This window comes from Hippopotamus amphibius, chromosome 7 (assembly GCF_030028045.1).
Source record: "Hippopotamus amphibius kiboko isolate mHipAmp2 chromosome 7, mHipAmp2.hap2, whole genome shotgun sequence".
NCBI lineage: Eukaryota > Metazoa > Chordata > Mammalia > Artiodactyla > Hippopotamidae > Hippopotamus > Hippopotamus amphibius.
In genome coordinates this window covers 89,806,317-89,833,182 of record NC_080192.1, presented here as the reverse complement: position 1 = coordinate 89,833,182, position 26,866 = coordinate 89,806,317, and the positions used below count along the sequence as shown (strand labels likewise).

The 26,866-nt window shown below is 42.0% G+C and overlaps 1 long non-coding RNA gene across 20 annotated transcripts in view; it reads right to left on the bottom strand.

The window, feature by feature from the left end:
* LOC130856887 (uncharacterized) overlaps nucleotides 1–26,866 on the bottom strand; it is a 104,438-nt gene that overhangs the window by 50,053 nt on the left and 27,519 nt on the right. For 10 of the 20 annotated variants that reach the window (XR_009054709.1, XR_009054698.1, XR_009054703.1 and 7 more), the window contains 6 exons: nucleotides 22,182–22,210; nucleotides 21,930–22,074; nucleotides 20,155–20,413; nucleotides 17,102–17,232; nucleotides 16,683–16,983; nucleotides 14,857–14,966 (listed from right to left, as the gene is read on the bottom strand). This is a non-coding gene — a long non-coding RNA (uncharacterized LOC130856887). Of the gene's footprint in view, nucleotides 1–14,856; nucleotides 14,967–16,672; nucleotides 16,984–17,101; nucleotides 17,233–18,856; nucleotides 19,195–20,154; nucleotides 20,414–21,929; nucleotides 22,075–22,181; nucleotides 22,211–26,866 lie in introns of those variants that run through there. The other 10 variants (XR_009054707.1, XR_009054704.1, XR_009054700.1 and 7 more) reach the window with 9 other exon arrangements.

The window sequence follows — 26,866 nt, the reverse complement described above, 5'->3', positions numbered from 1 at the left end:
GTCTGGTGTATTTTGATATGATCTGTCAGGCCCTTAGAAATCCTCCTTCCAAAAATATCCTCCCTGCTCCAGACCCACGTGGTACCTAAAATTTCACCATTAGAGGTCCTTAAAGTAATTCAGTAGGTCTCTAGGAAAATGAAAAGATTTCTTGATTCAGGTTAGGGGTGCGGGATTAGTGAGAAGTCACACAAGAACAAACCAGCGGTAGCCCTTGAATTCCTAGATGAAGGGTTTAGAGGTAGCAATCCAGTGGGAAGAGGAGTGGGGGTGGGGAAGTGGGAGGGTTGAGAGTATCTAAAGCCATTTTTCATAGTGAATACAGGGTTTTTAATTACACTGAATATTTACTGTGGTAGATTTGACAAGGGACTGACAGAGATCTGGGATGATAAAGACTACCCCCATAAACCACCCCTCGATGCTAACACTGCAACAAGAGAAACAGGCAGAGCACTAAGACCTTAGAAATCAAGACATAAGGCGGGGTGGGGGGGGGGGGGGACGGCAAATTCAATCCCTTCCCCTCTTAGTCACTTTGCTTGTCAGAGGCAGGCAAACACCCTAAGGCTGAGCTGAGGAATATCCAAGAAGGTCCTGAGTCCTCAGAATTCTCTGCAGGGTCCCCTCCTTGGAGGAGGCCTTGGATGGAAGTGCAGGACCTTGGGCCAAGAAAGGCAGGAAAAGGGCAGAGTAAATTGTGGGCTGGATCATCCAGTCACATGATGAGATCTCACTGCTTCTTGTCACGTAATTTCTTTTTCCCTCCTCCTCTAGCCTCCCCATCTCCTCCTTTCCCCTCCCTCTGCTCTGTTTTGATTTGGTTAAAATAGATGCCAACTCTGGTCTTTTCTATTTTTAATACCTAGCCATTACATAATCCACACTGTAATTGCTGACTTGAAAAACTATTGGCAGCAGTAGAAAATCCCCAGAGTTTTAAACAGGAAAAGGATTATTACAGCACAAAAGCCTCTGGCAGTTTTACTGACTGGTAAACTGTCTGTAGTCGTCACTTGCCAGTGGTGGTCACATGGGCCTTGGGAAACACTCTCCCATCTCAGGGAAAGCAGGCTGGGGGAAGGGATGAGCCAAAGCCTCAGCTGGGAAGAGGAGGCTTTGTGTGAAGAGGCAGAGGGTGGGATGGTGCACTTGAGCTCCTGCTGGGCCCAGCCCAGAGGGGAGGGAGGAGGAAGTGAGCTGCAGGATACGTGCCCCCTCCTCCCAGGGCCACCTTTTACAGCATCTGTTTCTTGCTAGAGAGTCTCCAGCATCCCCAACCTCTCCCTCATCGACCTCCTGCACCTTCCTACAGCCTTGGACACATTCCTGGGTGGACCTGAGTGAGGGTGGACTACCCCAGTTAAATAGATCATTTTATAAAGAGAAAGGAGCAAGAAGACCGCGTGTTAATCACACAGATCTGACCCATTCCTCTGCAAGGCTTTCCACATATTAAGTCAACCACCACACTATTTAAATCCTCAATAAAATGAGCTAATAACAATGCAGCACTAGAGGTTTGATTTAACTATCTCATGAAGACAAAAGTTCCCTGTATATGTATGTTGGGGGTGCGGGTAGTGCAGAAGATACAAAGGGGACAGGAACAGCTTTCCCTAATTTTGCCATTTCTGCCACAACCTTAACCCCAATAATCAAGCAGGGTCAGTCCAATCTGGGTAACTATACATGACAATTCATTCAACAAACGTTTGTTGAGTGCCACATGCTGAACAGGTTGCTGGGGATATAACACTTAGTAAAATCACCGCCCTCGTGGAACTGCCAGGTCAGTTGGGGAGCGAAACATTAACCAAAATATTACATAAACATATCATTACAAACTATGATGAAAGGTTATAAGGGAAAAGTATAGGGTGCTAGGGACATTTAGAACAGCAAGACCTGAAAGGGTCTGAGGGTTCCTAGATACCTAGGGACTTCAGGGTTCTTTTAATTCAGCACCCCATCTTCCTTCCCATTTCCCTCCCTCCCTCCTTCCTTACTTCTGGTAGCTAATATTTACTGTTTTTTTTTCTATGTAGAGAGAATAATGCTAGGGTTTTTATGGTCTCATTTGATTCATATAAAAACTTACAATTTAGCACTTTAAGACAAAAGGGGCTGTTAAGAAAAGCCAAACCACACTTTACAATGAGAACTACATATAATTCATGACATGAATTAAGACTCAACTGGCTGCAGGTGACAAAAGTCCAAATCACACTTTCAAAAGGGAAAGCCTAGACTCATGTAAATGAGATATCCAGAGTTAGAGTAGCTTAAGGCATGGTTAGATCCTGGTGCTCAAAAGTTGTCATTTAGTCTCCATCTCTCTCCATCCTGCAGCTCCGCTTTCATCTGTGTTGGCTTCAGAACTCCCCCTGGGGTAGCAAGATGGCCACCAGCAGCCTCAGGGTTATGTACATTCTACAGGTTTGGTAACCCAGTTGGAAAAGAAATGAGAATTCACTCCTTAACAGTTCCAATGAAAGTCCAGAGTCCTGACTGGCCTGAATTTGAGACCAAGCCCACGCTAACTGCCATTTTCATGCATCTTCCATCTAGAATCAAAGAATGGACTTTACTCCATCAGAACCTGATGTGAGAATAGGAAGGAAGTGGTCCTTCAAAGGAAAGTCAAGGTGCTCTTATCTAAGAAGGGAGAATGATGCTGGGCAGTCAAAGCCCACTGAGCTCTACTGTCCTCAAAGTCTGGAATTATAGTGGATGTTAAGACTAAACAATAGCTTCTTCCATCAACTTGGTCTTCCTAAGGAATGAGCAAGAGTGCTTATTTGGTGTAGCACTGGCTGGATTTGCCCTGTTCCCAATCCAGCTACATGGAGACCTTGGCATCTTTAGGGCCCTCATTGGAGCCTTAATATTAGTTTAGGTACTTGCTCAGAGCAGTCTTCAAGTCCCAATACCTCGTGGAAGACTTCTCCTACCTCCCTTTACTGCCTACTCAGTGCTGGCGTGGCTGGGGAGGCCACAGCTCTCTGGCTCTGACAAACATCCTCAGGGTCTGTGTAAATTATAGGAAAGGAAGGGAATGACAAACCCTTTGTCGGGAAGTTTTGCTTCCCTTTTGGAGTCTGAACTGAAAATGGCTTCCATTGGGCAGGAAGGGGAGTATAAGGACAGTTCCTGGAGCATCCAACAAATAGACCTCCATAAGAAAGATCTTTGGGGGAGGTGGGGGGGGGGTGGATCGCTATTACACAGCACTACAGCAATCACATGTTAGCTGCAACCACCCTGACCTTGGGCATGTTATAAAAGTGCCTGGATCCCCCTATCCAATACCCTCCCACAATTTCTGCAAATTTCCAGCAGCTAATGCTCTTAGCAGTCCCTTCTAGCTCTGGCTCCAGCTCCTGTTGGACTTTTGATCTCACTCACATCTCACCTCCTGAAGCGGGTCTCCTCCCTCAGCTCTGAGTTGTCCCAGATGTGAAACTTGGTTCCCTTTTTCCATGCTTTACCAAAAAGGAAAACATATACAAAGTCCATCAAAATACTGTGTGTTCATCAGCCTTTCCTAAAGTCATGAAGACAGATTTTATATAACCATGTGGCTTGGCTCCTTCACCCTCTCCAGACACTTCTCTCATTTGCGAGGGATCTCCCCTTCCCTCAGGAAACTAAATTCCCCTCATATTATTCAGAGCAACTTAGCTCTCCACTCCCCTTCCTCTGATGTCCAACAACCCATAGCTAGAGTCAGTCCCACTATGAACCATTTCTCCAGGTTCCATCTCTGACCAGCACTATGGAACACAAAGAAGTTTAAGTCTTCAACGTTCACTCTCTCACCACGACCATTCTGTGGTAAAATGCTTTTTCCCCTAAGAATACGAATTGTACTACCCTTTTTAGAGCAGAACTGGCTGCAGTCAGTTTTGGTTTTAAATAAGTTTCTATTACATCACTCTATGTGAACTCTCCAGCTCAGAGAAAAGCCTACATTACAAGTCTAAACCAATTCCCATACACCCATATTGGGGTCCACTGACACTGAGAATGTGATTAAATAATGCAGTGCTTCTGTCCCAAAGAAGGACAAAGGGATTTATGTCTTGTGCCACCCTGTGATAGAATTCCTATTTGCCCAGGGAACTAGGCAAAAGCTAAGGTGTCAGTTTCAAGGATTCCTTTCACCTCAGTGGGTGTGAGCCTAAGACCAAGATTAAACCAGCTGAGCTTCTTCGCCAAAGGAAAGGCAAGGACAATGCAAGGAGAAGGTTTCCTCCCAAGAGCTAGGGCAGCTCTAATAAAGCCTTGTCTTCCTAGGCCACTCAGGTAATTCCCTTCCCTTTCAAAAGGGAAGACGCAAGCGCGGCCTCCCAAGGCTGAAGGAAGGAGGCCCAGTCCCTTCCACTGCATCAGAGACAGGAGGCAGAGACGTTCTGCAAGGCTGTGAATACCAAAAAGGAGCAAATCCTAGGCAAGAAGAATTCTTGAAGAATTCATGGTAGGCACCATGGCCCAGCAGCCTTCCTCAGGAATCCTTTTTGTTCCAGGGAAGGGAGGGGTAGTGAGAGGTTCCTAAATTCTTCACAGAAGCTAAGATTTATAATACCAGATTAAATAAAGGAGGAAGAGGTGAGGATGGGGAATAAATCTTCTATCTTACATAAGGAGAAAACAAAAGTTGATGTTTCATTTATTAATGTCAAAATTATAAGAATACAGCCTTAAACACTGTTTAACCTAAAGGAACCCTCTAATAAAATTTAAAATGGGATGAATACATTCCAAATTAAATAAATAAGAATATTTTTGTAAAAAATTAATAGGAACATTCTTATTCATATTGCTCTGAACTTGCTTTTTCTTTTTTGGGGGAGTGGGTGGGGGTGGATGTGAATTTATTTACATTAAGGCCTTACAAAGGCATAAAAGTCACATTTTGTGGCATATTAAACAAAATATATTGACTGAAAATAAAGCTGGAACTGTCCCCAGAAAACTCAGGACTCCTAGTCTCACTGGGCTCTTTACAGCAGTCCTGCAGGGTATACTTGCTTTTTTCACTGATACAGAACCTACTTCAATGTTTTTCATGGCCACATAGCACTATACAGTCCCCATTTGTGGATATCTACCGACGCAATGAACTTTCTTGTCCAGAGAATTCTGTGAACTTCTTTAGATGAATTCTAGCTTGCCCTGCTGTGACTTGCCTATTTGTATTCTTTGCCCATTTTCTATAGGGTTTGTTGTCTTTTCCTTATTTTACAAACCCTTTACAGATTATAGATATTAATCCATTGTCTAGCACATACACTGCAAAACTTTTCTCCCAGCCTGCTGGTTGTCTTCTAACTTTGTTTATGATGACTTTGCCACATAGAAGTTTCTCATTTTTATGTGACAAAACCAATTACAAACAATTTAGAAAGTACTGCCATGGAGCAACGCACTCCAAGCTCTGAGCGACACAGCCGCTTCTGCTGAGGGCCACATAGCTGTGCTTAGTAAGTTCCTGTGGTGAAATGGCTAATTAGACAATCATTTTCTGAGCTGTTCACATCTGGTTTTACAGACAACGTGGAGGTGTAAATTAATCAAGTTAAGAAGGGGCAAAAGAACTATGACGATTTTATTTGCTTGCTTGTTTTCATCTATTTGGAGCCTTCCTTCTTATGTTTGGAGTCATGTACTAACAATGTCAAAGAAAACCTGAGCCACTGAAAATCCAAAAACATCTTTAAAACAATAATATGAGTATTTCCAGACTCTTTCAAATGTAGGCTTTAGGGCATTATTTACTGTCACTGTCGAGAGAAAAATACATTCCAGACCCCACAGAAACAGAAAGGCTCAAGAGTCCAGTGACTCCTAAAGTTCCAAGCAAGAAACCTTTAAAGTTTCCCTTTAGCCTCTCACAGAAGATTAGCACTGGCCCCAATCTAACCCTGAACAGTTCAAAAAACCCTAGTGGCCAAATGGGATTTTGCCTGCAAGAGTACCTAGGCCCTTTTGCTGCAAACTCTGCCTACCAGCCCAGTACTTTTGGAGGCCATCCCACTTGGCTAGAACTACTTGCTGCCCCACTACTAAAACTCCATGGTATTTAGGCCAGCTGTGCAGAAGGCAGGCTTAAAAGATGGTTCTGGCCTCCTTTCCCCTAGCTGAAACCTGACACTCCTTAAGGAACTTGGTTTCTGGACAATGAAGATTCTTCAGTAAAACCATCCTTCAGTATACAGTGGTACCAAAGGGAGAAACACATAGTCTGTCTCAATGCTGCTTTAATGCCATTTTTCCTATAACCTTTAAAAAAAAAAAAATCCTGGGACTTCCCTGGTGATGCAGTGGTTAAGACTCCATGCTCCCAATGCAGGGCGCCCAGGTTCAATCCCTGGTTAGGGAACTAGATCCCACATGCATGCTGCAACTAGAGTTCACATGCTGCAACTAAGGAGCCCGCCTGCCGCAACTAAGACCTGATGCAACCAATTAATTAATTAATTAAAAAAAAAAAATCCTTCCTTGCTGAAGCCTATACCAAACAATTACACTCCTCCTCATTTCTGTAAGCTACTGACCTCTTCAACATCAAGGACTTTGGCCCGTTGATCAGAGTCAGTCTGCTTTTCTACTCCAAGTGACACCTTTTGCCTGCTCATGGTCTCCTATATCCTCCTATATTTCTACCTCTCCTTGTTTTGTCTTCCAGTTTCTTCTTCAACTTCACTGAGATGTCCAGCCTCTCAACACCCACTGCCCTCATCATTTTGCTGCCTATCAGCCCTGTCCTAGATTCACTTCTTTCTCTAGTCAACTAGACAACCATTCCGTTACCAATATCCTAGACTCACCTTACTCCAAGTCTTCCATTTGCCCCACAAAACACAGCTCCTATTTGAATACGAATGTCCTCTGCTTTAACCCCCAAGTTGTTGAGCACTGCTAAAACAATCATTAGTCATGAGGGCTGCTTCCTCTAGAAAGTCACTGTCTCCAATATTACCTGGGTCTTTAGCACTGTTCAGCTATCCTCCTACATGTCTCCAGATCACAGCCATTGACACAACAGCTTTCAGAAACCATGCCACTGTCCCCACTATCCCACCTGCTCCCAGCAGATGACCTCAATTTCTTCTGCCCAGAGAAAACAAAGCCCCACAGAAACTGTCTCCCTAAAATCGTACCAAATCCCTCTGCCCCGACACATCCCTCACCCCTATCAAATGAGATTTAGAAGTGCTCAACAGGGGACTTCCCTGGTGGTCCAGTGGTTAAGAATCCACCTGCCAACACAGGGGACATGGGTTCGAGCCCTGGTCTGGGAAGATCCCACATGCTACAGAGCAGCTAAGCCCACACGCTGCAACTACTAAGCCTGCGCGCCTAGAGCCCATGATCCGCAACAAGAGAAGCCACTGCACTGAGAAACCTGCGCACCACAAAGAAGAGTTGCCCCCACTCACCACAACTAGAGAAAGCCTGCATACAGCAACAAAGACCCAACACAGCCAATAAATTAATTTTTTAAAAAAAGAAAGAAAAGCAGATTCAATGCTTAAAGAAACCCAGTGGTAAATCCTCCTATGGATATGAAGAATCTCCACGTCCTTGTCCCCCAACCATCCTCAATATAACTGCTACATCATCTATATGAAATCAATAATTCTCTTAGGGCAGAACATACAGATTGGTGTCCAAAGCTTCTTCCAAAGCACTGACATTCCTGCCCCAACAGTCCCTCTGAAGAAGCCAGTCTTCAATCCTTACCCAGGCAGAAATACGACCTTGGAGGACTGTGTAAGGGTAAAAAGGTGGCCAGGAAAGCACGCCAGGAAACACAGGGCAGGGCCAGGTGACAGGCCTCAGTCCCTCTGGAGCCAGAACAGAACCTCCCAATTTGCTTTACCCTTGTAGAGGGTGTAATTTCCAGAAGGGCTAAAAATCACCAGTGGCACACTGCCAAAGGGCAGGGAGAGGCTGGGTAAGCAAAAGCCAGGGATGAGCCTGAGAGGCTCCTGATTTAGAATCCAAGCAGTGAGGAGGAAAGGTGGTAGAGAGCCTCCTACAGAGGACTTATAAAGTAGCTGCCTTCTGTGAGTAAGAGCCAGGTTGCCAACAGGAAATCTCCTACCTCCATGGGCTTCCTCACTTGCTCCAGAGACTTTCTCAGCAGCCTCATCTTTTTAGAAGGAGATCATGTGACTGGGACTCAAGTGACACCAGCATACTGGTTTTGGAAATGTCCCCTCTCTGTGGAGTCACCAGCTCACAGGCAGAAACTTCCCATGGTGCCCCCATTTCCTACCCTACCCCACTACAAAATCTGAGTCTAAGACTTGTCCCCAAACCACCCAGCCAAGCTATAGTGTGAGGCTGTGGGAAGAATGCTTCACATAGCACAACATGCCTCGGGAGAAAGATTCCTTCAGTCCTTCGCTCACTTGCTCATTCCCTCATTCACTCACCCACAGTTTTCAAGCACTCGGCTGCAAGGATGCCCTGCAAAATTCTTAGCTGACACCAGTCTGGCAACTGCCTAAGGACCCTGTTGATTTGAACTTCTGACAGGAGATAACTGCTTTTTGTGTCTATGCTATCAGGATCGGTTAGCTAAATAATTTAATCCCATAAATATGACTGTCAGTTGGAAAACTGAAGTGACTTAAGAGACCCATTAAAGCAGGTCTTCTTAGGCTCTCTACCAGCTAGATCATATACAAGTGAGTTACCATGTGATTCCAAAAGTAAACAAACCTAATGACTTCACAGAAAATTTTTTTTTCATGTAATTAATTCAGACAAGCCTTTCCTTCATGGGTCTAAGCCAATATGTTTTTACTGTATTCTCTCAAAAGAATGAAGCCAGAATTCAACAAACCGTTGTTACCACACTAACTCTTCTGTTGTAACCAAACTGGACAACCTTACCTAAAACACCTCCAGCTATTTATGAATAGATTAGGACTTTTTTTTTTTTCCTTTTGAATTCAACGGAACATCCAACATTCTCTGGTTAAAGAAATATCAGGGCCTCCAAGGAACAGGGGACAGAACAGTGACTGTGAGTGACTTGGTGTCTTTCCTGGCTCTCTTCTTCCTCCCACCTCTTAACTGTGGGTACCACTAGCTCCAGGTTACAACTTTTGCTCTAGTCTTTCCCTTCTTGGAAAATTCATCTCTAAGAGATGGAGAGTGGTGAAATGAAAAATGGAATTTGAGTCCTATATACCTTAGTTTGAGTCCTAATTCTATTCTCTAACTGAATTTCAGTCCTATACGGAGTAAAATAATAACGCATGATATACATGATTGTATTAAATACGCTGCTATCTATAATGGCCTTTGTAAATGGCAGAGTGATATTAAAATAACGCTGTGGCTGTTGTTATATATTGATGATGACTGCCCAATCCTACCTCTCCTCAGGCTCTACTCTCAGGTTCCAATTGAGACCAATGCCACATCCTCTCCAGAGTCTGTCAAGGCTGTCAACAGTAAAAGGAGATCCAAGATATGACCCACCCCTCCCCCAAGAATCTCAAGGGTATCAAATCTAGAGAGTTTCCACTCCTATTACCTCTATTTTTACAGGTAACTTTTTCTCTAAATGGGAATCCCCACCCTAAAGAACATTTTCTTTCAGATGTACCTCTGGCCCTTCAAATTCAACTCCAAGAAACAAATGCTTCCCCTTCTAGAAGAGTGGTTCTCCTTTCCAGTTACCCCATATCTGTCATGACGAGTAATTTTCCAACTTCACAGGGTAGACAGACACCTTGGCATTATCAGTGACTTGTTATTCTTTCTTCTTTACCCACTTCCTGCCTGACAACTATCAAATCAGTGGCTTCATCTATGAAATGTCCTTCAGATTCGTTCTTTTACTTATAATCCCACTGCCTACCCAGCTGACATCTTATTATTTCATATTTCAGGCCTGGACAGCCACTGTAGATTCCTAACAGATTCCTAATTTAACCTAGTTAGATACCTAAGGTTAAAAAAAAAAAACAAAAAACTGTCTGGTTTCAGCCCACTACCACCCTTAAGTCAGAATCTATTCCCTAACCTCATTTTTCACTTCATTCGTTTCATACATTCATACCATAAAACCTTCCTACTTTTATCACCATTATTCATTACCTAGCCCAAGGTTAAAAAAAAAACTGTCTGATTCAGCCCACTCACCACCCTCAAGTCAGAATCTATTTCCTCTTTTTTTAAAGTGACTTTTCTTTTTTCTGAATCAGAAAAGATAATTTCTGTTAACAATGTGTTGTATGATTTTTAAAATATATACACATAGCTATGGCTCTATTTATTTCAACTGAAACAGGTTCACATGCTATATATTTTTTCATGTGTATATTGTAGTCATCTTTCTGGGTCAATAATTATACATTTACTTTGTGTATTATTGTATGGACATACCACAATTTATTTGACCAATCCCCTATCAATGGCTATTTTGATTGCTTTATGAACTCTAATAATAAATACCCTCATACATACATCTCTGTACATTTGCCCTTGGGATAAATACCTTGAAGCTGAATTGCTGGCTTAAGAGCACATGTAGTTTACATATATGCGGAATATAGAAAGATGGTACAAATCAACTGGTTTGCAAGGCAGAAATAGAGACACAGATGTAGAGAACAAACATATGGACACCAAGTGGGGAAAGTGGGGAGGGTTGGGGGGGAATGAACTGGGAGACTGGGATACCAAATTGTACACTCTAAATATATGCATTTTATTGTATGTTAACTGTATCTCAATACAAGTTCTTTAAAAAAAAAAAAAAAAAGAGCACATGTACTTTAAATCTGATACATATTGACAAACTGAACTTCAGAGAGAATTCATTAACATTTACTCCCAGCAACAAAGTATGAGTTCCTGTTTCCTCCAGCCCTCAACCGCAATAAATATTTTCTTTTTAATATCTGTCAATCTAACAGTTGAAAAATGATATCTCATTTCTGTTTGTGTTTTCTGGATTATAAATGAAACAGCCTTTTTCTATATGCTTTATTGATCATTTGTATTTATTTTTTTATGACTTCTCCCATTTTCTTTTTGTGTTTTTTTCCTATTGATTTGTAAGAGCTTTGTACACATTAGAGATATGTTGAAAACTCTTTTTAACCAGTTGACATCTACTTTTTATTTTGTTTATGGTGTTTGTTGTGATTTTTTTAAAGCTAACGCACTACACTTTTTTCTTTATGGTTTCTGCCTTTGGTACCACACTAAAAAAACTATTTTCTAGTACACTTATCACTTTAGTTTTTATGTAAAAATCTTTAAACACATCATCATAAATCAATTATACTCCAATAAAAATTAATTTTAAAAAATAAAATAAAAATAATAATTTAAAAAATAAAAATCTTTAATCTATCTGGAATTTATTTTACTAGAAGATGACAGAGGTTTTCTTTTAAATGGTTAGACATTTGTCCTTTCCCACTGAAACCTAGGTCTGTTTCTGGACTTTCTAATCTATTCTGAGCTCTATTCCCCAACAAGAATTCTTCTTTCCAGTTAGATGAGTGTTTTCAATGCCCACAATAGGTTCACATAAGCTGCTCCTTATATTCACATTGTTGCCATTGCCTCTTACCTTCCCTCCACAGATCCCTCAAAGCAAAACCATTTCTGGGGTAAGAAGAAGTAAACGCTATCTAAAACAAGAAATACTTTCAGAAGAGAGAAGATAATATAAAAGAACACAAAAAGAGGTTCTAAATCCTTTGTGTGGCTAAGAAGTAGATGAGCTTTTTATTCAGCAGAGCCCTTTAGTGGACCTTGGATATACAGAGGTGAATCTGGGAGAGAGAGTTAGAGTTCAATTGCTTTGCATAATAGAGTAAGAAGTATTTGGCGTGTTTAGTGGCAATAGAGTAAGGAAGGTTTGCAAAGGAAAGAAAGATAAGATTATAAGAAACATCAAGGCCACATATATGGGTGATATTAATAGTGATGAACCCCTAATGGAAAGGTGGGCAAAGTACTTTAAGGGACAGGGATGGCCAGTATTAGAATTCAAATTGCTTACTTTGCTGCAATGTAAAATAGTCTCCATTACCCCAAACTTCAATAAAGTCTGTTACACACAGAAAGACTTTGAGCTGGGAGATACGTGAGTTCTACCATCTGGGTCAACGTGGATGGAAAGAGGAACACAATGCTTGAGACAATAAGACCATTTACAATCTGAACTAATTTAATGGAAGCAAGAGCTCAAAATCAGAGTGACCATAAATACATGACAGGAAGATGGTGAATTCTGGGTGAAAGAATCAAGATTTTCTACACGTTGCAGAATGACACTCTGAGCCAAAATTTTAAGGGAAAAGATGGATCCAGGTAACTAATGGGTTACACTAGGATACTCAATCATCAGAACCTTTTAAACAGAATCAAACTGCATGAGGTACAACAGTGACAAACAGAAGTAGCTGGTGGGGGAGGTGCTGATTACTCTGCCCATGCAAGAAACAAGCTGAGGATTATACGCCCCATCCCCTTGCCATTGCACATGTTTCCAAAGGGTCTTCTGGTCCCTACCCCACCTAAGGTGTCTTTAGTCGACTCTCACCTCTTCCACAAAGCTTTCTCCCAAGGTGTTAGCCCTCAGATGTTTCCTTTCCATAACTTCCATTATACTTAAAATCTAAACCTCATTAACTTTTAATTATTTTTTCTACCTGTTAATTTCTCTGTGGAATTCAACTACACGTGCCTTGCAGACAAGAATTACAAGAAAAAGAAAATGAAAAGGAAAAAAAAAAAGAAAAAGAAAAGAAAAGAAATAAACCACCTACACACATCCTAAACATCTTATATCATACTCAGAGCCTATTAAACTCCTGGTGGGGGAACAGTGCACAACAGTGATGCACAAGCAAGTTTACTAATCAACCTGATTAGGTGATGCTCCTAAATCAAGGAACAAAGGAAAAGGAATAGGAAGGAATGAGGGAAGAGGGGGAAGAGGATGGGTTGGCAAAGAATGTAATTTGGCTTGGAAAGTGTAGAGTTTAAAATGCCTAAGAGCCATCCAGGTTAATGTATCAATAGTGTATGGTCATCATGAGTCAGTAACTAAGAAGAGAGATTTAGGCTGGAGATAGAGATCTGAGAGTTTCTGAGAGGCATAGATGACATCACCCAGGAATAGCTTACAGAGGGAAGAGAGAAGGGGTCTAAAGGAGAGAATCTTAGGAGTGTCTTCATGTAGGGAGCCTCTCAGGAAAGACTAGTTGGAGAAAGTAAGCCTTCTGCAGCTATAGACCAACTAATAACTATAAATATCTATAGACTGACCAAATTTAAGATCTATAAATGCCCATTTCAAGCCCTCGTTTCCACCTTCATGCAAGTGAACTCACTCCCTGATCTTCACAGTTAAAACCATGGTCTTTCAGAGGAAGTGGCAGAAATGGACAAGCGCCCCAGGCCAAGGCCCCTAAGGTGGGGATTTGTGGGTGGAGGATGCTATTTGTTGATGCTCAGAGAACATCATACCTAAGGGAAAGTTCAACACTGAGTCTTTCCATCTAGTTTGTTTTATGATTAGCTCAGCCAACTAGTTAGGATCAGCCAACCAAAGATCTCACTCATGACAGTAAAGATCTATATACCAGGGTGTCAAAAGCTCTTAGTCAGGAGTCTTAGTGCTGTCTATCTGCTTCAAGTGATCTTTTCCTGGGATGTCCCTGGTGGCGCAGTGGTTAAGAATCCACTTGCCAATGCAGGGGACATGGGTTCGATCCCTGGGCCGGGAAGATCCCATATGCCACGGAGCAACTAAGCCCGTGTGCCACAACTACTGAGCCTGCACTCTAGAGCCCACGAGTCACGACTACTGAGCCCATGCACTGCAACTACTGAAGCCTGTGTGCCTAGAGTCCATGCTCCACAGAAGAGAAGCCACCGCAATGAGAAGCCCACGCACTGCAACAAAGAGTAGCTGCCACTCACTGCAACTAGGGAAAGCCCACGCACAGCAGTGAAGACCCAACGCAACCAAAAAATGTGTGTGTGTGTGTGTGTGTGGATTGTGAATAGCAAGCAGAGAAAACTTTTTAAAAAAGTGGTCTTTTCCTGTCCTGGTTGAGAATGACATTCAGAGGAAGTGATTGATTGGCTTCCACTTTGGTTACCAACTATGCCCTTGGCACTTAGTCACCCACTCTGCCAGATTTAAATGGCTCTTTACCTGCAAGACTGCCCTGCCCAGAACATGGGTTTATCTTTACTGAAGGGTTGAAAAAAATAATTATAGTCTAGACCACCAATTAGCTATATAAAAGAAGAGGGATTTCACAGACAAAGTAAAAATTTATAATGTCACATCCATTCCATAAGAATGAGCTCCATCCGACTTGGCACTGATGCCCATATACATAAAGTCAAAATCCTGAACTAGCAGTGAGACTTGAGACTAATGCGGAGATGAACAGTCCCAGAGTGGGAGAGATGGGGTGCTCAAAAGTGCTAGAGAAATCCTGAAAGAGGTCAAACCTAGAGAGAGAAGCCTCAGAGAAGCCCTCCTTCCTTGGATCCAGAAGCTTATATCTGTGGCCATGATGGCATCACCCCATACACTATTTCCTGTTTCAACTGGAGTAAAGGCGAAGAGGATCTAAACGTGGGAGAAAGAATGTAGCATCCCTACTTCCTGCTCTACCTTGGGCCAGATCAGAGCTGGCCTTACGCAGACACAAAGTAAGTAGCCAAACACACCGAGTGATTCCAGCAGAGAGACTAACAGCAGGTACTCAGCGGGCATTTGTTGAATGAGGAGCCCCAAGAAAGATTTCCTACCCCCAAAGAATTTTTTTTCACTGACTGTCACATTACCTTTACCTGGAATTCCTCCATTTGATGTCCATTCCTTTGAGATAAATCCTTGTAATTCCCGAAACTGTGCTCCACCAAAACAGCATACTCTGTCAGATTTTAACAATTTTCTTCAGAAAAAAAAAAAGTTCTCTAGTTAAATAAGTCTAGGAAATGTTATAGTCTCTATCTCCCTTTTGGAGCTTTATAAAGGCGTATTAAAGCTCCTTTAGAGACAGAGGCAGTTGGAGAGCTAACATGAAATTCAGGACAGGGGCTCAACTAAACCTAAGAGCCTTGTTCCAGAAGCATAGCTGGACAAACCAGCAAGACATCCAATTAGCCCAAAGAGCAGCAGGCAGAGTTCAGGGTGGTCAACACTTGGACATCAGCACATGGGCAGAACTCTATTTACTGAAGCCTAGCTGTTAGAAAAGGCTCTAGTATCGGAGAAGGGACCTGGTCTGAAAAGAGGCTGGACAGCAAAGACCACAGCCCCTGATAAAGGGTTGACAGCAGAGTTACAGCCCTAGACAGGACTCAGGGAAAGCCAAAATAAAGGTGAGATGGAGGAGAGGCAGAAACTGGTGGACAGAACTGTTGCTCAGGGCACGTGCCCTGGAGTCCCTCCCTGCTAGGGGCACTGGCTCCAAAATCCTGGAAAGTTCAGCAGATCCAGCTACACCACTAGCTCTTGTGTATGAGGCTGAGGTGGTTGGGGAGAGAGATAGGGGTGTCGTACATCCAGAAACTTCCAAAGAATTGTGCTGATTCCAGTAAGGAAGAGGGTCCATACTATGTCAAACTTTAGGAGGTGAGGGGTGGAGACCATTCTTCAGGTAGTTCCCTAGGGAAATGTGCCAAAAGAAGAAAGAAGCTTAGAGTTCTGAATGAAGCCAAAAGTCTGATCCAAAGAAAATGTTCTGGACTTAGGGTAGAAATGTGGACAAAGTAGAAGCTGAAGCCTGAGGGTGAAGGACATCCATGAATCCAACTGTGAGGAGCTGGGAAAGGCAGTGAGATTTAAGTTGTCTGTGCCAAAGACTCCCTGCGGGAGAAAAGATGTGAGAATTCAGATCACAAAGGCAGTCTGAGAGCACTGGTAAATGAAAGATGAACAGTCAACCAGGAGTGAATTCAATCCAAAAAAGCTGAAGATCTGAATCACAGGTGCTATGCTGGCACCTCTGGCTTAGTTATTTTGCCTCCACAAAGTTAGTGAACAAGGGAGTACTACACCTTTGTATGGATACCCCAAGTGCTTTGTCACTGCTTTGGACACGGCTTATTTTACTTTCCGGTAAAGCCCTATCTCAGCACAGCTCATTGGGAAATCAAGAACAAAAGTTGTCTGTGACCAGTGGTCACTGAGGAAGTACCCTGCCCATGTTGTCATCGGTGGCTTCTTTTGCGCCACCATTTTACATCATTTCTGGGAAGCTGCCTCCTGCTTCCTAAGATCTGTGACCATCTTGTCTGAGGACATCAGAGCAAACCACAGACTCAAAGGTGCTACACTCTTTGTTACACTCTGCCTGTCAGCTCTTCTCCAGACAACATATATCCAGCACACTGGTGGGGAAATCTCTCTACCAAGCACCCCCTCTTGAGTTCAAGAGTCTCCACTCCCCCCAACTCTCAGCTCCTTATCTTTCCTCAGGCAAAACTGAAGAAAACAAAGTGCTTCTTTACGGACCCAACTTCTCTTTTCAGGGCCATTACCTCAATCTCAATGGTGTCTCCTTCCCGTCACTATGACTGGGGGTACAATGCTTTCTCCTCTCTGTCCCTGCCTTAGTCTAGTTCTCAGAAACCAATCTCGTAAACTCATTCATACCTGTACTTACATGATCAAGATGCTCCATAATCAAACCCTTTCCTGGAGTCTCTTCATTTTTAATAGGGTCTCAAAAGACGTAAATCAAAGGAAAGAAATTTCACTTGTGGAATTCCAAGCAACAACAAATAGTTGAGGCAAGTCTTTGAGGGGCAGGATGTATTCTTGGTGCCCCTTGAAATTATACCACTTAACAGACCAGCCCTGTCTCTTCTTATTCCATCACCTGACACCCTTAAGCTGTCTCTTCTGCCAGCCCAGAGGCCAGGCTCCCCTGGATCTGGGCCAACACCCACCGCCATCTGGTCTCCCTTGAAAAGGCAAGAGAGAGACATCTCTTGTTTACTCAGTAATAATTCACTGTAATCAGTCACATAACAGGTGCCACCAGCTCCCAGTACATGCAGTAAGGCCACACCACACCCTCACCTCTGCCACCATCATGGCTTACTCCTTAGAACACATCAACAGATTTTCTCTGGATGACAGGACAGGGCCTCTTAAACAGTACACAATTACCAGTGGTGTTGTGACAGTGTGAGTTACACTACGATGAAGACCTAGAGGTAAAAAACAAAGATTTTTTAAATCCTCCCCTTCAGTCAGTTGATTATCTTTCCCACATACGTTGTTGCAGCATATCTATATATAGAACCTAGTACTAGTCTATAAAGAGGATGCTCTGGCTAAACACGTCTAAACAAGCAAAACTGTGAGGTAAAGAAAGATGGCATCTCCCCATCGTCTCTTCTTTCCCCACCCTCCTTTCTTAAATCTTGTCAGAGACAGAAGAGCTTTATGAAAACAGCATATGCTTTGGAACTGGACAGACCTGAGAAGAAATAAATCCTAGCTCAGCCTTTAATTAGCTGTCTGACCTTGGGCAAGTTACACAACTTCTGTAACTTTCAGCTTGCCCATATGCAAAAATGGAAACGATACTTTACTGATTTGTATTATGATAATTAAATAAGGAAACATACAAAGACACCTAATCTCTGGCTCTCCAGGGATGTACATTTGTTCTTCCCAATCTCGTTTATCATGTACCTGGTCCCCTCATGTCACTCTCTGGTTGTCCAAGGAATGTGCCCCACATAAACCTTCCTTTCCTTTTCTTAACCCTATCAAAGTTCCCATCCCTTACAAGATCTGATCTAATCACGCTGGTAAAAGAAAAGCAATTCTAATAAAATGAAGTCAAGTAAAACGTGGATGATATTGCTCGGTTCCTATACTAACTCTGTAGAGGATGTTTCTTCATTTTAAAAAAAGGGAGGGCATGGAAATTCAAATGAAAGGAAAGACTTCTAATGATGAGACTCTCCTAGAGGACAGAGGACCAGTGTGTTGGCCTCTTTCCCTCAAACACAGCCTCTACGATAAAGATGAGAAACCATCAGAGCTATAGGACACCATCTCAGATTGCTGAATGTCACACCTCAAATCAACAGGTCCAGAATAGAACTTGAGAGCCTTGGCTACCTCTTCTGCTCTGGCCAGCACACACCACTTCCTTAGCCAAGAAGTCACTGTGGTGCTTTTTTTCCTAAGAGGTTTCCAACACTATTTTAAACTCTATGAAATCAAGCAGTAACAAGATTTAATTATGGTCATAGCCTTGGGACAGCCTATTTGAGGCCTGGACTCCACTTCCAGAATCATACCTTACTTCTCTGAATGGTCTCAACAAGGCCCACATTAATACAGGAGGAAAAGTGGGCCTGCATCTTGACTTTTCTCTCAGTGATCTAGGAAGGAGGAACACAGGGAAATTTCTGGACTTTCCATATCCAGGATCACTGCAACAGATTACTACAACTGAAAACGGCCTAAATGTAATCATGTGGCATAAAATGCTATGCTGACTATAAATCACAATTCAGCACAAGAGTTCTCATTGTGAGGGACTCTTTAGCAGTGTGCATGTTCTACCTGACTTTCTTGGCAAGGCCCCAGGAAGCCAGGAGCACGAGCCCAGGCTGGGCTCTCAGTGTTCTGAACACCATTGCGGGGTGAAAGGGGCTGGCTAGCAGCTTCAGCAGATGGAGTTAAGAGGAAATGAAGGTGAAATTCAAGGTGAGGAAGGGGCTGGTCCACGCAAGATTATCTGACGGCCTATGCTCACTGAACTGGCAAAGCACAAATAACAATAACAAATGTTTATTTTATATTTATCCAGGTAGTCACCATGGTAAACATCAAAATTTTGCTGGGTTTTCCTTAGACTTTGATAGATTTCCTTATACTTATTTTGTGTTTAATATTGTTTTTGAAATATATACTGAGGGCTGAAATTATGAGGAACATCATAATCTTCCTATTGTTTAGGCCTCTAAAGTTCTTAATCTGGTCCTTGGCTTCAGCAAGAAGTAAGAAAAATCAGGATTCCAAAGCTTCATGGTCAATATTCATTTCTTCATTCAATAAACATTTCTTCAGGGGCTAGTAACTGCCAAGTCTTTACTCAGTCCTGGGATACAGCAGCAAACAAAACAGATATGGTTCCGGGGTTCCTGGAGCTACAGTTTAGTGAGAGAAGTTGAGAATAAGATCAGGATCCAAAGCAAAAGGTCTATATTAGAAGATTGCCAGCAATGAGATGCAAGCGGATGTAGCCAGCAATGGGATGCTAAGGGAGGAAACCTCTTCTAGGATGCCAGCAGAAGAGGCCACGGCAGACAAGGTGCTGTTCAGGGAGACAAGTTGAGTCAAATAATGCCCTTATTCTCCCATTCCTTCTGGCAGGGGAGAGAGCCACTGCTGTGGGTTGAGTTAATCAAGAACAAGTGACCAGGGCCCTCACAGCCAGTGCTACCAAGAAGCTGCTCCTTCTCTGCTCAAAGCCATGAACTGTGATATATGCCATGTGAGCCGTGTGTGAGATCCTGAAATTGCCAAAAAAAAAAACACAAGACTTGAGCTGTCTACTGACAGGAATTCTAGAAAATACAGTGGGCCAGGAATGGGAAACGACTGCCAGAAGAAGCTTGGTGACCCTCCCCTGAATTATCACTGACACTTCTCTGACATTGCAAGGAAAGGGAAAAAAAAAAAAAGCCTGACTTCATCTGTAGGGGTGGGGCCAGGAAGAGACCTGCTGAAATGATCAGGCTATAGCCAGAAGCCTCCTGAGGGGCACTTCCTCTTTAGGGTGTGAAGTGGACAAGGATGAGGAAATGCTGCAGCCTGCTGTGTTAGAGAAAGGAGGCATATGAGCAGCTCAGCCCCAACACTACCAGAAATGGAAGGCTATGATGACAGTGAAGAGCTGATAAAAACAACAGCAAGAGCTTCAGAGTGAGCACCCAGACAGCAGAGCAGTGGCCTAAAGAGATTTCCAAGTATTTGATCTCTTTGGGCCTCAGTTTTCTGATCTGAAAACACAGATGATGATAATAATAGCATGCACTGGTTTTCTAGTTACCATAACAAATACTACAAACTGGGTGGCTTTAAACAACAGAAATTTATTCTCTCACAGTTCTGGAGGCTAGCCGTCCAAAATACAGGTGTCAGCAGGGCCCTGCTCCCTCTGAAGGCTCTAGGAAAGAATCCTTCCCTGCTTCTTCCAGCTTCTGGTGGTTGCCAGTAATTCTTGCTATTCTTTGGATGTGGCAGCATATCTCCCATCTTGGCTTCCATCTCTCCATGGTCATCTTCCCTCTGTGAGTGTCTCCCTCTTCTTATAAGAATATCAGGCATTCACGGGGATATGTGTATAAAAACAGTTGATTGAACCTGGTGTTCCCCCCAAAAAAATTAAAAAAAATAAAAAAAAAACAACTAAAAACAAAGAATATCAGGCATTGGATTAGGGCCCACCCAAATTATGACTTCATCATAACTTGATTATATCTTACAAAGACACTATTTCCAAATAAGATCACATTCACAGATTCTGGGTGGATATGAATTTTTAGAGGGACACTTATGCAACCCAGTACAGAGCACCTACCACATAAAGAGTTTATATATGTAAGGTGCTTAGAACAGTTCCTGGTAGATAATATATGCCTTGTAAGAGTCAGCCACCTTTCTCCACTATCTCTGGCAGATAGCAGCTGCCATGAAATATGTGGATGCTCTGTTGTATAAGAATCATCCTCCCTCCATCTTGAGTCAGAGGCAAAAAACTGGATAAGACTAGTGTTCCAGAAAAGAGCAGATGAGGAAAGAGATAGAATACAATGGGTTTATTATCATTCAACACCCCCTCTACCAATACCCCATCAATACACATAGGCTGGAGTGAGGAAATATCTGCTACAGTCATTTCATTTGTTTTTTGAACAACACAGAACTTATCATTCCAAACTAACAATGGCCCCACCAAAGCAGTCCCCAAATTAGGACCCACTTCAGAGGACCTTCCAGAGCCAGTAAAGAAGCTGCACCAGGGAGCTCAACGGCCTCATCACTTAGAGTCAACTGTGAGTTCTGATCCCCAACTGCTCTACACAGCATATTCATCCCACAAGTTTAACAAATGAATGACTACTGACTGAGTCCAAATATTAAATTCATTCTCTAAAATGGAGATGTGCTATTTGCTACAGGCAGGATAGCTTACATTCAAATTAGGGAAGGGGAGAAGAGATTAAAGGCTCCTGCTCTTACTCCTTCAATAAAGGGGTTTGGGACACTACTAAAAAGAAACAGAGCCAGATCACAACTGCTATCTTTGTATCAAAAAACATCCCAGATGGATCAAAGGTTTAAATTTAAAGATTTAAAAATACACACCCACACAAAGTACTCAACGAGAATGAGCAACTATTTTTATAACTCTGAGGTAGAGAAACATGCCTTTTCTAACCATTGGCCTAGCAGCAAACTCTAAGGGAAAAAATTATCTTGACTACCTAAAAATGTCAAACTTGCAGATAGATAAAAAAAATGCATAAACAAAGGTGAAAAACAAATGACAAACTGGGAACAATTCTGCACCATATACAACAGTCAACACTTTAGCCCTTACAAATTATTGCGAAAGTATTACTGGGAAAGTGTGCAAAGAACATGACAAGAATAAGTGACTCAAAAAATATATACATCTGAATATATACACTTGAAAAGATGTTTAATCTTTACTATTCAAAGAAATGTATATAAAATCATATTTATTAAGTGCCATGTCTCAGCTACTGTTCGAAGCATTTTACTTGGATTAACTGATTTCTTATGAAATCGGTGCTATCATTATCCCTACTTTACCAAAGATGAAACTGAGGTACAGAAAAGTTAAATGACTTACCCAAGGTCACACAGTAAGTGGCTGAGTCAGAATTCAGGCCTCTCAGGCTAGCTCCAGAGTCACATTCTCAACTACCACGTTACAGTGGCAAGATCATGTTTCATCTGTCAGAGGAGGAAGACGACAACCATACAAGCCAGTGTTCCTGACAACATGGAGAAACAGGCAATCTCATGCATTGTTGTATAAGCTAACATTCTTAAGGGTAGTTTGGATCCATGAATCAACATTTTAACTGTGCATATCCTTTACCTCAGTCATTCCATTTCTTGAAATTTATCCTAGGGAGATATTTAGACAAGTATATAAAGATTATTTACAAAGGTATTTACTATAGAATGTATATATAATAGCAAAAATATTGCAAATAAAAACCCTAACAGGCACACCAAAAATTCAACAAATTCATTCATTCAACAAATATTTATTGAGGCTCCCTTGGTGGCTCAGTGGTTAAGAATCTGCCTACCAATGCAGGGGACACAGGTTCAAGCCCTGCTCCAGGAAGACCTCACATGCCTCGGTGCAACTAAGCCCACGTGCCACAACTACTGAGCCTGCGCTCTAGAGCCCGTGAGCCACAACTATTGAGCCCACGTCACAACTACTGAAGCCTGTACACCTAGAGCCTGTGCTCCACAACAAGAGAAGCTACCGCAATGAGAAGCCTGCGCACTACAGTGAAGAGTAGCCCCCACTCTCCACAACTACAGAAAGCCCACACACAGTAACGAAGACCCAATGCAGCCAATAAATAAATAAATAAATAAATAAAACAAATATTTATTGAGCACCACCTGTGTACCCGGAACTGGTACTAAGCTCTAGATATAGAGAAGTGGATTTAAAAAAAAATCCCTGTTTTCACGGAGCCTACATTCTAATGAAGGGTGTTAGGCAATAAACAAATAAGAAAAATATGTAGTGTGGCATGTGGGGTTAAATGCTATAAAGAAAAGTAAAGGAGAGAAAGGAGATAGGAGAGGAAGTGGGGTTGTTACAACTTTAAGTCAGAGGGTCAGGAAAGGCCCCATTGATTAGAGATGAGATAAACAGATTAAACACTAAAGAGAATAAAATGCATTATGGTATATCCACACATGGAAATATAACTCAGCATTAATTCCGTATTTACTGACATGAAAAGAAGCCTATAACACATAATCCAATGAAAAAAGATTCTCACTATACACAAAAAATAGGTCACCATGTGAGGTAATGGATGTGTTAACTATATTGTAATAATCAGTTAACTACATATGTATATCAAATCATCACACTGTACAACTTAAACTGACACAATGTTATATGTCAATTATATCTCAATGAAGCTGGGAAAAAAGGTGAAAAAAGATTACAAAACAGTATTAAAGAAAAAAACAGTATCAAGGTATGGGTGCACTGATATGAAATTACATGTGTGTACATGCTTATGCTTTACATGGGAAGGAGAAACAACACAGAGAGAGACTGATAATACCAAGCAACAGTCCAGGCTGAGTGCCAGATAAGTGGTACAGAAAGCATGTGTTTGTTCTCCCACCTACTCACTCATCCTCCTCTCCACATCTGTCTACACTTTGTTCCAGAAAGGATTTAAGGACAGCAAATCCACAAACCCAAGAAGTTCTTTAACTCTTCCCCATCCTCCCTCACCCTTTACCCTGCTCTTCCCAGGAGCCAGGACAGTGACAGGGTGAAAGGGATAAAAGCTTAAGACCAAGGTAAGCTGAGTGGGCATAAGATGGATGGAGGGAAACCCCTACAGATCTGGATGGGATTCCTCTTATTTCAGCACATGGGAAACATCCTGGGAGGCATATTTCCTCCCTGCAGATCTGTAAGATTTGAAACAAGGCTATCTGATTTAGATTCCTATCATATCTCCTACTAAACCCCAAATGCCTTACAGGGCAGCCAGAAGCAAGACTGACTCACTCACAGGGAGGTGACAAGCCACAGCACGCCAGAACACTGCCCCTGGCACAGGTGCCTACATCTTCCTCTGAGCAGAAAATGACACAGAGCTGAGCCCTTTTTGCCCCCACTTTATCCCTTCCTCCACGCCTGCACCCAACAAGCTATCCTAGCTATGCCATGACTACCCTAGAGATTCAGACTTCCCCACTAAGATTCTCAGGCTAGGTCCCTAATGTTGCCCAAGGTGACCAGCCATGCTGGTGGGACTGGAACATTTTCAGCTGGGATGCAGTTTCGAAAATATCCCTAGGTCCAGATATACTTGCTCTTAAATAAGTGGGAACAAAATATGCTTCTTGCTTGAGCATAAAGCCACAAACAAGAAACTGGCAACTTCCTAAAGGTGGAATCCATGGTGCCATTCCCTATTTCTTTAGCCTGAGAGTAACAGTGGGGGCACACAAATAGAGGTAGGGTACCTAGGGAAAGATTTGGCCATTTCATAATATTTCTCAAATACTCTGTCACCTCTTGGATACCTACTATATGCCAAACCCTGTGTTAAGTGCTTTCATATACTTACACCAAAAATGACAAATTACTTTTCTCAAACATTCCTATTACGTGCTACTAAACTTAAGACACCTAAGGCACACACAGGTCCAGCTGCCCTGCTGATGGTGGAATACCCAAGCTTGAAATTAGGTAGAGGGTAGAAACCTGAGACTCCCCATGAGGTTACAACACAGAAGTCTCACTACATACTATCAGACCACAGCTTCAAGGCCCCATCCCAGCTCTGCTCTCTCTCCTGGGCTTTCAGCAGGGAACATCACACACATACACACACACAGACAAATCCTCCAATGCCCTTAGTCTGCAAGTGGAAGAAATTCTTCACTAGTGAAGAGTACAAGGTGAATCAGAGAAAACCAAAGCAATCATCTCTTCAGCAGAGAAGTCTCTTTCTCTCTTTATCCACCTCTGTCTTGTCTTCCTTGAATATGTAGTTACTGAGCAACTTTTATTATGCATATCACTAGAGGATATAATCATAAGACATGCCTCCTGCCCTCAAGAATTTACTCTATTTAGGAAGACAAAATCAACACAGAGGAAACATGTTATTGAGAAAGAGGACTCCAATGCATATGTAAAACTGAAACAGGCTCACAGATACAGAAGACAAACTAGTGATTACCAAAGAGGAGAGGGACAAATTAGGGATTATAGATACAAACTACTACGTATAAAACAGATAAGAAACAAGGACATATTTCATAGCACAGGGAATTACACCCATTCTCTTATAATGGCTATCTTACAGTGGAGTATAAGCTGCAAAAATATTGAATCACTATGTTGTACACCTGAAACTAACATAATATTGTAAATCAACTATACTTCAATAAAGGGGGAGGGGCTCTAGGATTTCTAGTGCAAGAGTGGTGCTAGTAACACAAAGGGGGGGTAAATGATGTTAGACAAACGGTACACATAGGTATCTTCAAATTCAAACACAACCTCCCCTTTTCTTTGTTCTAGTCGTAGTAGAAATGTGCTCACTTTAAGAAAAATCTCAAATACAAAAATCCAAGACATAAACTTGGGAATCATTCACAAGAATAAAAAGAATCTCTTTGCTGTAAAGTTTAGGGAGATACCATTTAACCCTCCCCCAACCCATGTTCCTGCTGCCCACATCCACATTCACAAAATGTTCACATTCAACTCTTCAGGTTCACATTTACAGGATGAAGCAAAGTACTTTTTAAAAAAATTTATAAAAGGTAATATATTGAGAGATGAATAGACAAACAAAATTTGGTACAAACACAAAATGAAATATTATTTAGCCTAAAAGAGGAAGAAATCCTATCACATGGTACAACAGAGATGAACCTCAAGGACATTCTGCTAAGTGAAATAAGCTACACATAAGACAACAAATATGTGATTCTACTTGTATGAAGTATTTAAAACAGTCAAATCCCTAGAAACAGAGAGTAGAAGGGGCGAAGGGAGGGAAAAATGAGGAGTTGTTGTTCAATGGGTATGAGTTTCAGTTGTCCAAGATGAAAAAGTTCTGGCAATCTGTTGGACAACCATATGAATATACTTAACACTTGAACTGTGCACTTAGAAATGGTTAAGATAGTAAATTTTATATATTTTTTTATCACAATATTTTTAAAAGGCAATGCACACATGGGTTAAAAAAAATTTTCAGCAACACAAAATGATACCCCAAAAAACACAAAAACAAACCTCCAGAGGTAGTCTGGGTATAACAAGTATATAGAGTCCTCCCCTTTTTTCACACAAATACTAATACTGGCATGCCACAAACCGTGTTTTGCTTGCTTTAGTTTTCTCTTAACAATAGATCTTAGAGGGACTTCCCTGGTGGTCCAGTGGTTAAGAATCTGCCTTCCAATTCAAGGGACATGGGTTTGATCCCTGGTAAGAAAACTAAGATCATACATGCCATGGAGCAATTAAGCCCACATGCCACAACTATAGAGCACACAAGCCACAGATGGAGAGCCTGTGCACCACAATGAAGATCCCACGTACCACAACTAGACCCAATGCAGCCAAATTAATTAATTAATTAATTTTTAAAAAACAGATCTTAGAGAATAAGGATGCAGATGCAGAGAATGGACTGGAGGACACAGGGTTGGGGGGGCGCGAAGGGGAAGCTAGGACAAAGTGAGAGAGTAGCATAGACATATATACACTACCAACTGTAAAATAGATAGCTAGTGGGAAGCTGCTGTATAACAAAGGGAGATCAACTCAATGATGGGTGATGCCTTAGAGGGCCAGGACAGGGAAGGTGGGAGGGAGCCACAGGAGGGAGGGGAAATGGGGATATATGGATAAATACAGCTGCTTCACTTTGGTGTACCTCAAAAACTGGTACAAGAGTGTAAAGCAATTATATTCCAATAAAGAGCTTAAAAAAAAAGTAATATGAAAAAAAATAATCTTAGAGACATCTTAGAGATCGT